We start from the raw sequence: 11,599 nt of genomic DNA on the forward strand, positions 1-11,599 counted from the left end.
TTTTGTTAAGGTTATTGCGCTTCTTGGTTTTTTTTCGTGATTCTCTTGTTGTCGTGTAGTCATACTCTTGGTGGTGGAATTCCTTGTGATTGGGTTGTTGGATTGTTTTTGAGTATTCTTCGTGTTGCTGCTTCATGTTTACTTTGGTACTACGGGAGGGTATCCCGGGAGATCCCCCTGCATGTTTACTTTGGGACTACGGATCGGTATTTCGGGAGATCCCCCTGCACTTTTATATTGGAACTAAGGAACTGCACCTGGTAGATTCCCCCAGTACTGGGTATTTACATTTTGGGACTACGGATCGGTATTCCGGGAGATCCCCGTGCACTATGAGCTGGACTACGGGAAGGCACCCGGGAGATCCACTGGATATTTATAATTGGGACTACAGGACGGTATCCTGGGAGATCCCCGGTTGATATCTCTGCGTTGAGCTATACTCCTTGTGTGATTATTTGTCTCCATTGTATTTGTTGTTATCTATTCAAGTGTTTTAAGTGTTTAGATTCCTTTACTGTTGTGATCCTTTGTGTTAATCCATAATTTTTTTACAATACCTTACCGTATTTTTTATATATATGTTTCAATACTTCAAATTCCAATAATTGTTACATTTTTTAACTCAATTAGTTTCTCAATTAAATTTCCTTAAACCGTTTGAGGTTGTATATTAATTCAAAAGGAATTTCTACTAAGTTCATTTATTAAATCCCATGTTAAAGGAAATAAATAATTCGACGCTGTATTTTAATTGAAAATGGTACCTTCTTTATTCAAATGATTTCTAATAATAACTTCATCTTTTCTTGTTGAGTTCCTAGTTGGTTTAGAAATTGTACTCTACTTTATGTTATGTAAATGAGACTCCTTGAACATCTTAATTGCATTGGTTATGAACCCTATGTACTGAGTAACATGAGAACGTCGTTGAGCAAATTGAGATATAAATATGTGGGTACGAGGTGCCGGGTTTTCCAAAGGTTTGTTAATTGAGGTCATGATATGAGACATCGAATTTGAGATGGTTGGTTGTGCATCAGAAATGATGTGATTTATTGAGTTGACATCGTTTTTCTTATTTGAGTACATTTTACTTGTCTGTGTCCCAGCTATGTTGGTGTTAATTTACTTGGTTATCTTCGTTTCCATCCGTGTTTCCCTTTATTGTTTTTACTTTTTGTGGTTTGAGTTTCTCCCTGCTGCTAATATTACCTTGTTATCGTATCTCAGTTTATCGTTATATCCTGTTCAGTTTATTTGACCAGTAGGTGCCTTAATTGTTCCTCGTCACTACTCTACCGAGGTTAGTCTTGATACTTACTGGGAACCATTGTGGTGTGCTCATACTACACTTCTATACATTTTTATGTACAGATCCAGGTATTTGGTCGATAGTAGCTGTGCGTGTCGTCGCGGCGGAGACTCAAGGTAAACCTGCTGCTGCATTCGCAGGCCTCGGAGTCACCTTCATTTGTACTTATTTCCATTTGTTCCTTTTGTTTCGGAGGAGTGATGTATTTATTTTGTATAACTACTCTTAAAAAGGCTTGTGACTTGTACCACCGGTTTTGGGGATTGTAATTTGTTCAGAGTAATTTAATTTAAAGTTAGCAAATATCAATGTTATTTGAGCTTATGCTAGGCTTACCTAGTTTAGAGACTAGGTGCCATCACGACTCCTTCGGAGGGATTTTTGGGTCGTGATAAGCTGGTGTCAGAGCGCTAGGTTCATAGGTGCTACGAGTCACAAGCAGGTTTAGTAGAGTCTTTCGGATCGGTACGGAGACGTCTGTACTTATCTTCGAGAGGCTACAGAACTGTTAGAAAATTCCACTTCTTTCATTCCTTATCGTTGGATATTGATTCAGCTCGAGTTATATAACTTATATTCCTCTACATCCACTCGTGTATGATATTACGCTCTTGGTGTCCGCTATGCACCAGTTGTTCGTGATGCTACAAACGGGCTATGAAGGAGTCAGGGATGCTCAAGCATTGTCTCAACGTGTCGCCTAGACTGAAGATACAGAGGCATTGAGAGACTATTCAATTGTTCATATGGAGGCGCAACAGTTTCCAACATCTGGCTGATAAGTGCGAGCTTGCGAAGGTTTAATTAGTTGACTAGTCGTCGCAATTATGGCAAGGTTGCGAGGTGGATGTTGATTGAGGACGGCTGGTGGTATTGGGGTACCTTGTGATTAGTGTTGTGCGAGCTGCGAAAGTTAATTTTGCGGATCATCAAATGTTGTTTTCTATGGCTTCGCGCTAAGTGGAGGAGTTCACTAGCGGCATTTAGATTGCAGAGTTAGATTTACATCAGTTTTGGCCTGAGGTATGTATATAAGTGGTATTGGAAGGTTTCCGAAATTTGTATATAACTAAAGACCGAGATCTTGCTAAGGATGATATTGGGGCTTTGATGGGGGATGTTGCTTATCGGCTATCCGAAGAAATGGTTCAGTTCGTTAGTGATGGGGTCAGCATGGAAATGGAAGTAATTGGTCATTTTGAATGGGAATTCTCTACTGGTATTTGTGGCAGCACTATTAGATCGGACGGTCTGTGTGACTCGTTTGAGTTGAGGAGGTGCAGTCCTGATGGCTTAGTTGCGTGCGGGTGGACCTCGGAGGGTTCTCGATGGTTCGACAAATGCTTGAGTTGGCTGTCTACTATAGGTGTAAGGATTATGTGGTACATTTTGACTTTCCACTGAATAGGTATTAGAAATTAATAGAGTGTTGACCTTGTTGGCTATCATATGTGAAGGGCATGCATTTTTTGAAGGGACCTTAAGTTTTAGTTTGCGGGTGCGTAGTAGCATGATGATTACTGGGTTTTGAGGCTTTCGAGGTCCATGTTTTGTTACGCAGCCAGAAGTTCTATGTGATTCCTTCAGCAGGATGATAAGGTGTGAGTGATATATCAACCATCTGATTTGCGTAGTTGAGTCGAGTAGGTAAATTTTGGTATTCCTAAGGTTTGGAGCTAGATGCCCTCATATATGGACTATTTCCTATTTGCGGAGTTTGAAGAAATATTGAGAATGGGATGATTAATAGCTTGCATTATCGACAAGTTGTTGTGGATCCTTTTGAAGCATATTTATCTAATTGGGAATGATCAAGATTTGGTTGAGGCAATGTGAAAGCTCAATGAGAATATGTATCTGGTATCAGGTTGAGTTTATGTGCTCCTGTGAGGTTTCCATTTTGGTTATGTTATCAGGTAGAATAGATATTATTTGTGCCTCTGGCCTATGTTATGTGCTGCTCTCTTATGTTGTGATGAGCTATGAGGCGGTATGATTATTCTCCACGCATGTTGTAATTCTGCTCAGGCCTTATGGCGATATGGGTGAGATAGCCCTCGTGATGTTAATTGCTCATTGCACCTCAGCTGTGCTTGTTTCTTTCATGTGTTATTACTTCTATTAACTTTTTCCCACAATTTTATTTGTGCACTTTGTTGTACTTTATACCAGTATTCATATGATTAGTGAGCCCGAGCATTTTGGCTCGATGAGTATTTGGGAGCGGGCTGCACGTCGCAACGGATGTTATGTGGGATACTCTTTCGTTGTGTTTATCTGGTGTCGTGTTTTCCCTCTGTGGGACGAATTGATAAAAGAAAAAAAGAAAAAAAATATTATGCTTTTGTTGTTACATATGTTGTACTTGTTAGATAATTCTTATACTTTGCTTTCCTTTATTTGTGCTGCATAATTGAGTCATTGCTCGGTTGGTGTACAAACTGTGTAGTTTGAGCATTCGTGTGGTTTCGTGATGAGCTGTTGGTTGGGTTGCTTGTATTGGCTGAGATGAAGTTTTTAGACCTGAGGTTTGTACTTTGAATAGGGGATAGGAGTGTTTGGAAGTATGTGGTTGTTTCTGCTAAGAGTTGGTTAATGGCCATTGGCGAGCGAGAGAGTTTCTTGGCTTGTTGACTTCACGAGCGGCTATGAGCTTCCGCATGTTTCTTTATCATGGGCAGTATTGTGGAAGTTTGGAACAAGGTTGTACTCAATGTGAAGTGTATTGTCGGTATCCAGTGTGTTATTTGAGCAGCTATGGTGGTCAGAGGTTATTGGTTCGAGTATTTGAGCTACGTGGATCAGCATGGGATTGTATTCTGGGTTGGAATTTTTGGCTCGATTCGTCTTGTTCAGGTGTAATCAGTGTGATGACGTGGAATTTGGGTTCTATGACTAATTTCAGATGATGAGGTTTTGGTTCTGTTCTAAGGTTATGGACCAAGGAGGATATGAGACCTTCAGTTAAGTGGCATTGTCGGTTCTGCATAGGTTGGGTGAAGGGGAAACACCCCCGGGTGTACGTATGAGGAGCTCATCCAGTGGTTCAATGGCTTTGGAACGACTCCGGGCACATGCGAGGACAAACGTATGTTTAAGTGGAGGAGGATGTAACGACGCGACTGGTCGTTTTGAACAATTGCATCCGGTTTGGCATTTAGAGTTCAAGAGCAGCTTCACATTATGCATATCGACTTGTGTGCAAGGTTGGATTCAGTTTTCGGGTGAATCACGGTCGAATTGGAAAGAAGGAATATTGTCCTGAAAGCTTAAGCGGAGAGAATTTGACCAGAATTTGACTTTTGAGTAAACGGCTCCGGAATGAGTTTTGGATGACGTCAGTAGCTTCGTATGGTGATTTGGGACGTTGGCGTGTGTTCGGATTTGGGTTTGGAGGCCCGTAGGGTAATTTGAGGCATTTTGGTGAAAGTTGGAAAAGTTGAAGTTTGGAAAATGGATAGGTTTGACCCATTGTTGACTTTTTGCAAATTGTATAATAATCATAGTTTTGTTAATTGGAATTATTTTCTCTTACATTGTTAGATGTATTCAAGTCATTTTTGGCTAGATTGAGCCGAGCATTGATGAATTGGTAAAGGAAAAACTAAATTGAGTATTGAATTGGCCGGATTGAGGTAAGTATCTTGCCTAACCTTATGTGGGGGACTTCCCCTTAGGATTTGAGTCTACTATGATATTTGTAGTCCATGCACGCAAGGTGACGAGTGTGTGCTCGGACTTATTTGCGGGAAATTTGCCTTTAGGGTTCTTAGGTCCTTATGTTCATTATGTGGGATGTATCCCATTATGATTGAGTTTCCTAATTGGTTAATTTACCTCTATATGCTCCATACAATGTTGTTAGCTTCCCTCTACCTCTTACTTGTTACTTGGCCTTATTTGCCTTAATTGAAGTGACTGTTCTTCTTATCGTTTGCTATCTCTAAATTGTGAATTCCTCTATGACCCCGTGTATATATGCTATGTGTCCAAATTGTTGTGGTTGTCGGTGTAGTTATCACGTTCCTATTATGCCTTGTTGTTTTGTTAAGGTTATTGCGCTTCTTGGTTTTTTTTGTGATTCTCTTGTTGTCGTGTATTCATACTCTTGGTGGTGGAATTCCTTGTGATTGGGTAGTTGGATTGTTCTTGAGTACTCTTCGTATTGTTGCTGCATGTTTACTTTGGTACTACGGGTCGGTATCCCGGGAGATCCCCCTGCATATTTACTTTGGGACTACGGATCGGTATTCCGGGAGATCCCCCTGCACTTTTGTATTGGAACTACGGGACTGCACTCGGTAGATTCCTCCAATACTGGGTATTTATATTTGGGACTACGGATCGATATTTCGGGAGATCCTCGCGCACTATGAGTTTGACTATGGGACGGCACCCGGGAGATCCACTGGATATTTATAATTGGGACTACAGGACGGTATCCTGGGAGATCCCTGGTTGTTATCTCTACGTTGAGCTGTACTCCTTCTGTGATTATATGTCTCTGTTGTATTTGTTGTTATCATATTCAAGTGTTTTAACTGTTTAGATTCCTATACTGCTGTGATCCTTTGTGTTGGAATCCATAATTTTTTTACAATACCTCGCCGTATTTTATATATATATTTCAATACTTCAAATTTTAATAATTGTTACATTTTTTAACTCAATTAGTTTCTCAATTAAATTTCCTTAAACCGCTTCAGGTTCTGTTTTACTTAAAATGAATTTCTACTATGTTCATTTATTAAATCCCATGTTAAAGGAAATAAATAATTTGACGTTGTATTTTAATTGAAAATGGTACCTTTTTTATTCAAATGATTTCTAATAATAACTTCATCTTTTCTTGTTGAGTTCCTAGTTGGTTTAGAAATTGTACTCTACTTTATATTATGTAAATGAGACTCCTTGAATATCTTAATTGTATTGGTTATGGACCCTATGTACTGAGTAACATGAGAACATCGTTGCGCAAAGTGAGATAGAAATATATGGGTACGAGGTGCCGGGTGTGCCAAAGGTTTGGTAATTGTGGTTATGATATAAGACATCGAATTTGAGAGGCCGGAATTGTGCATCTGAAATGATGTGATTTATTGAGTTGACATCGTTTTTTTATTTGAGTACATTTTGCTTGTCTGTGTCCCAGCTTGGTGTTAATTTACTTGGTTATCTTCGTTTCCATCCGTGTTTCCCTTTATTGTTTCTACTGTTTGTGGTTTGAGTTTCTCCCTGCTGCAAATATTACCTTGTTATCGTATCTCGATAGTTTATCATTATATCCTATTCAGTTTATTTGACCAGTAGGTGCCTTGACTGTTCCTCGTCACTACTCCACCAAGGTTAGTCTTGATACTTACTGGGCACCGCTGTGGTGTGATCATACTACACTTCTGTACATTTTTGTGTACAAATCCAGGTATTTGGTCGATAGTAGCTGTGCGGGTCGTCGCGGCGAAGACTCAAGGTAAACCTCTTGTTGCGTTCGCAGGCCTCGGAGTCACCTTCATTTGTACTTATTTCCATTTGTTCCTTTTGTTTCGGAGCAGCGATGTATTTATTTTGTATACCTACTCTTAGAAAGGCTTGTGACTTGTACCACCGGTTTTGGAAATTGTAATTTGTTGAGAGTAATTTAATTTAAAGTTAGTAAATATCAATGTTATTTAAGCTTATGCTAGGCTTACCTAGTTTAGAGACTAGGTGCCATCACGACTCCTCCGGAGAGATCTTTGGGTCATGACAGTAACGATTCCTAATCCCTTTCTAGTTGTATTCCTATAATCTAATCTTAGTTTCGTCATTTCATTTCGGATTTGGGTTGAGAATTGGGGGGAAATTTGGAGAAGGTTCTTAGACCTAAATTTCGAGTTTTGATTTGGAATTTGACATTGGATTTAGATAATATTGGTATGGTTAGACTCGTGAGAGTATGAGAATTTTGAAAATGTAAATTTTACCCGATTTCGAGACGTGGGCCCGGAGGGCGTTTTGGTCATTTTACCTAATTTCGCGTATTAGCTTGGAGTTTATCTGTAGAATCAGTTACTTGAAGTGTTATTCACATTATGCAATTGAATTTAATAGATTTGGGCCATTTGGAGTCGAGTACTCGTGGGAAGAGCGTGGTTTCGGGTTGATTTTTAGCCGGTTCGAGGTAAGTGGCTTGCCTAACCTGGTGTGGGGGAAACTCCCCTTAGAATATGGTTTTGTTGATAATTGAAATGCCTTGTACGTGAGATGACGAGTACGTACTTGTGCAAATTTCTGAAAATCCGTTTTCTCTAAGTAACTATAAATATGATTTCCTTTTCCCAATTCATACTGCGTGTAATTTAAGCCTGCTATTAGCCTAGAGAAGCATGTTCAATTGACTTAATTGCTTTACTAGCTCAAATTGCCTTATTTGGATTATGTGCAGCATGCTAGGTTAGAAATACCTGTTTTACTTTGGTATGGAAATTTGAATTGAATTGAGTATTCTTCATGTTGCTGTTGTGTGTTTACTTTGGGACTACGGGATAGTATCCTGGGAGATCCCCCTGTATGTTTACTTTGGGACTACGGGATTGTATTCCGGGAGATCCCCTGCACTTTTATATTGGAACTACGGCACTGCACCCGGTAGATTTCACCAGTACTAGATATTTACATTTGGGACTACGGATCGGGATTTCGGTAGATCCCCGCGCATTATGAGTTGGACTACGGTTCTGCACCCGGGAGATCCACTGGATATTTATATTTGGTGACTACAGGACGGTATCCTGGGAGATCCCCAATTATTATCTCTGTGTCGAGCTGTATACCTTTCTGTGATTATTTTGTCTCTGTTAAAGTTGTTGTTGTTCTTCTATCCTGTGTTACTTCTTACTGTTGCACTTAAGTATACTGTCTTATTCTATACAGTTATACCTTGTATTTCCTTCAACCTCAGTAGGGCCCTGACCTCCTCGTCACTACCCGACCAAGGTTGGGCTTGGCACTTACCGAGTACCACTGTGGTGTACTCATGCCCTTCCTGAGCATGTTTTTCATGTGCAGATCCAGGTACTTCGACTCAGCCCTACCATCCTTGAGGCGGGGTGATCCATCAGAGACTTCGAGGTATGTTTGCCGCGTTCGCAGACCAAGGAGTCCCTTTCCATTCTCGCTCATAGTATTAGATTATTTACTTTTGTTTAGACACTCTGGAATTAGAACACTGTAGTTATTCCAATGCTTGTGATATCATGAAATTTCGGGTTTTGGGAAATGTAGTTTCATTTTAAGAGTTTGTCTTGTATTATTTCTGCAGTTTTGGCTAGTTTTATTCTGTTGTTTCTCTTTCCGCAATTTGTTAGGCTTACCTAGTCGCAGAGACTAGGTGCCGTCACGATAGTTCACGAAGGGCGAACTTAGGTCGTGACAAGTTGGTATCAGAGCTCTGGGTTCATAGGAGTCATGAATCACAAGCCGGTTATTTAGAGTCTCGCGGATCGTTACAGAGACGTCTGTACTTATCTATGAGAGGCTATGTAACTGTTAGGAAAAATGCCCACTTAATTTGATTTCCTTGGCGTGCGAGATTTTGATATCATAATTCTAAACTTCTGTCTTCTATTCTCTCACAGATGGTGAGGACACGTGCTACCCGAGATGATCAGGCATCCGCACCCCTACTAGAGTCGTCAGAGGCTGGGGTCGGGGTAGAGGCTGAGGACATGCACGTGGTGTAGCCAGAGCACCCGCGCGAGCTACCACCGAGGTGCCACCAGCAGTTCTAGCCGGAGTCGAGACACCTGATACGTCTGCAACTACTACTCCAGCACTCCAGGAGACTCTAGCATAGTTTCTGACTATATACACTACTCTAGCTCAGGAAGGACTGCTTCCCCTTGCTGCAGCTACATCCCAGGCCGGGGGAGGAGCACAGACTCCTGCCGCCCGCACTCCTGAGCAGCGAGTGCATGTTGATCGGGTCCCAGAGATTATTCCGGTATAGCCGGTAGCCCCAACTCAGCCCGAGGAGAGGGCAGTAGCTTCAAAGGAGGAGCGGAAGAGACTTGAGAGGTTCAAGAAGTATCAGCCTCCTACATTCAGCGGACTAGCCTCTGATGATGCTCTTGGATTTCTAGAGAAGTGTTACCACATCCCCCGTAGAGAAGTGTTACCGCATCCCCCGTACCATGGGTATATCAGGATCGAGCAGGGTTTCCTTTACTACCTTCCAACTTCGAGGAGCCGCCTATCAGTGGTGGCGTGCTTATGAGTTAGACAGTCCGGATGAGGCTGCTTCCCTGACTTGGGCTCAGTTTTCAGATATGTTCACGAGAGAGTATGTTCCCCAGAGTCTCAGGGAAGCTTGGCGCATAGAGTTTGAGCATTTACGCCAGGGTATTATAACTGTCTCAGAGTATGCTGTCCGTTTCACCGACTTGGCTAGACATGCACCAGCTTTGGTTTCTACTGTTTGCGAGAAAGGTTCGCTGGTTTATTGAGGGGATCATTCCCAGCATCAGGTCTAGTTTGGCTCGGGAGTTGGAGATGGATATTTCTTATCAGCAGGTGGTGAGCATTGCTAGGAGAGTAGAGGGTATGCATGCTCGGGACAGAGACGAGAGGGAGGCCAAGAGGTCTCGAGAGTCGGGCCATAATTCTGGTGCTCATGCCCAGCTTCAGCTCGTCATGGTAGGGGTAATGTCATTCTCCCCATTCATTCAGCTCTTCCAGCAGCCAGTGGTATTCCAGCTCCACCTAGACCTCAGGAGCCTTATTATGCACCTCCAGTATCTAGTGCGCCTCCTGCGCGGGGTGTTTCTAGTGGTCAGTCAAGCAGACCTGGCCCGATCCAGTCACAGCCTTCACGTCCTCCCAAGAGCTTGTTTTGAGTGTGGTGACACACATCATATGGTGAGAGATTGGCCCAGACTTAGGAGGGGTGCACCTCCACAGACTTCTCAGCCACAGCATGCCCCGCAGAGTTCTCAGGCTATGATCACAGCACCAGTTGCTACCCCACCTGCTCAGCCAGCTAGAGGTGGAGGTCGGGGAGGTAGAGGTCACCTTCAAGGGGGAGGCCAGGGTAGATACTATGCCCTTCATGCTCGTACTGAGGTTGTCGCCTCTGATTATGTCATCACAGGTACTATCCTGGTCTGTCATAGAGATGCATCGGTTCTATTCGATCTAGGCTCCACTTATACTTATGTGTCCTCTTATTTTACCCCGTATTTGGGTGTATCTCGGGATTCTTTGAGTTCTCCAGTTTATGTTTCTACTCCTGTTGGAGATTCTCTTATTGTGGACTGCGTTTATCAGTTGTGTTTGATTGCTCTTAATGGTTTTGAGACCAGAGCCGATTTATTATTGCTCAGCATGGTAGACTTTGATTTTATTCTGGGCATGGACTGGTTGTTTCTCCATTATGCTATTCTTAATTGTTACACAAAAATCGTGACGCTGGCTATGTCAGGTGTACCGCGAATAGAGTGGAGGGGTACTTTAGATCATACTTCCAGTAGAGTTATTTCAATCCTTAAGGCTCGGCATATGGTTGAGAAGGGGTGTGACGCGTATCTAGCTTATGTGAGAGATGTCAGTATTGATACCCCTACAGTTGATTCAGTCCCGGTAGTACTAGATTTCTCTAATGTGTTTCCAGCTGACCTTCCGGGCATGCCGCCCGATAGAGATATTAATTTTTGCATTGATCTGTTGGCGGGCACTCAGCCCATTTCTATTCCTCCGTACCGTATGGCTCCTCTTGAGTTGAAGGAGTTGAAGGATCAGTTACAGGAATTACTTGATAAGAGTTTCATTCGGCCCAGTGTATCACCTTGGGGTGCTCCTATCTTATTTGTGAAGAATAATGATGGTTCTATACGTATGTGTATTGATTATCACCAGTTGAACAAGGTTACAGTGAAGAACCGTTATCCTTTGCCTCATATTGATGACCTGTTTGATCAGTTATAGGGTGCTTGTTTGTTTTCTAAGATTGACTTACGTTCAGGCTATCATCAGTTCAAGATTCGGGAGCCAGATATCTCGAAGACTGCCTTCAGGACTCGGTATCGTCAGTACGAGTTCCTTGTTATGTCATTTGGGCTGACTAATGCCCCGGCAGACTTTATGCATTTGATGCATAGTGTATTCCGGCCATATGTTGACTCATTCGTTATTTTCTTTATTGATGACATTTTGGTATATTCCCGGAGTCGGGAAGATCATGAGAACCACCTGAGGACAGTGCTCCAGACTTTGAGGGAGAAGAAATCGTATGCTAAGTTCTCGAAATAT

The sequence above is a fragment of the Nicotiana attenuata genome, unplaced genomic scaffold, assembly GCF_001879085.1.
Source record: "Nicotiana attenuata strain UT unplaced genomic scaffold, NIATTr2, whole genome shotgun sequence".
Classification (NCBI taxonomy): Eukaryota; Viridiplantae; Streptophyta; class Magnoliopsida; order Solanales; family Solanaceae; genus Nicotiana; species Nicotiana attenuata.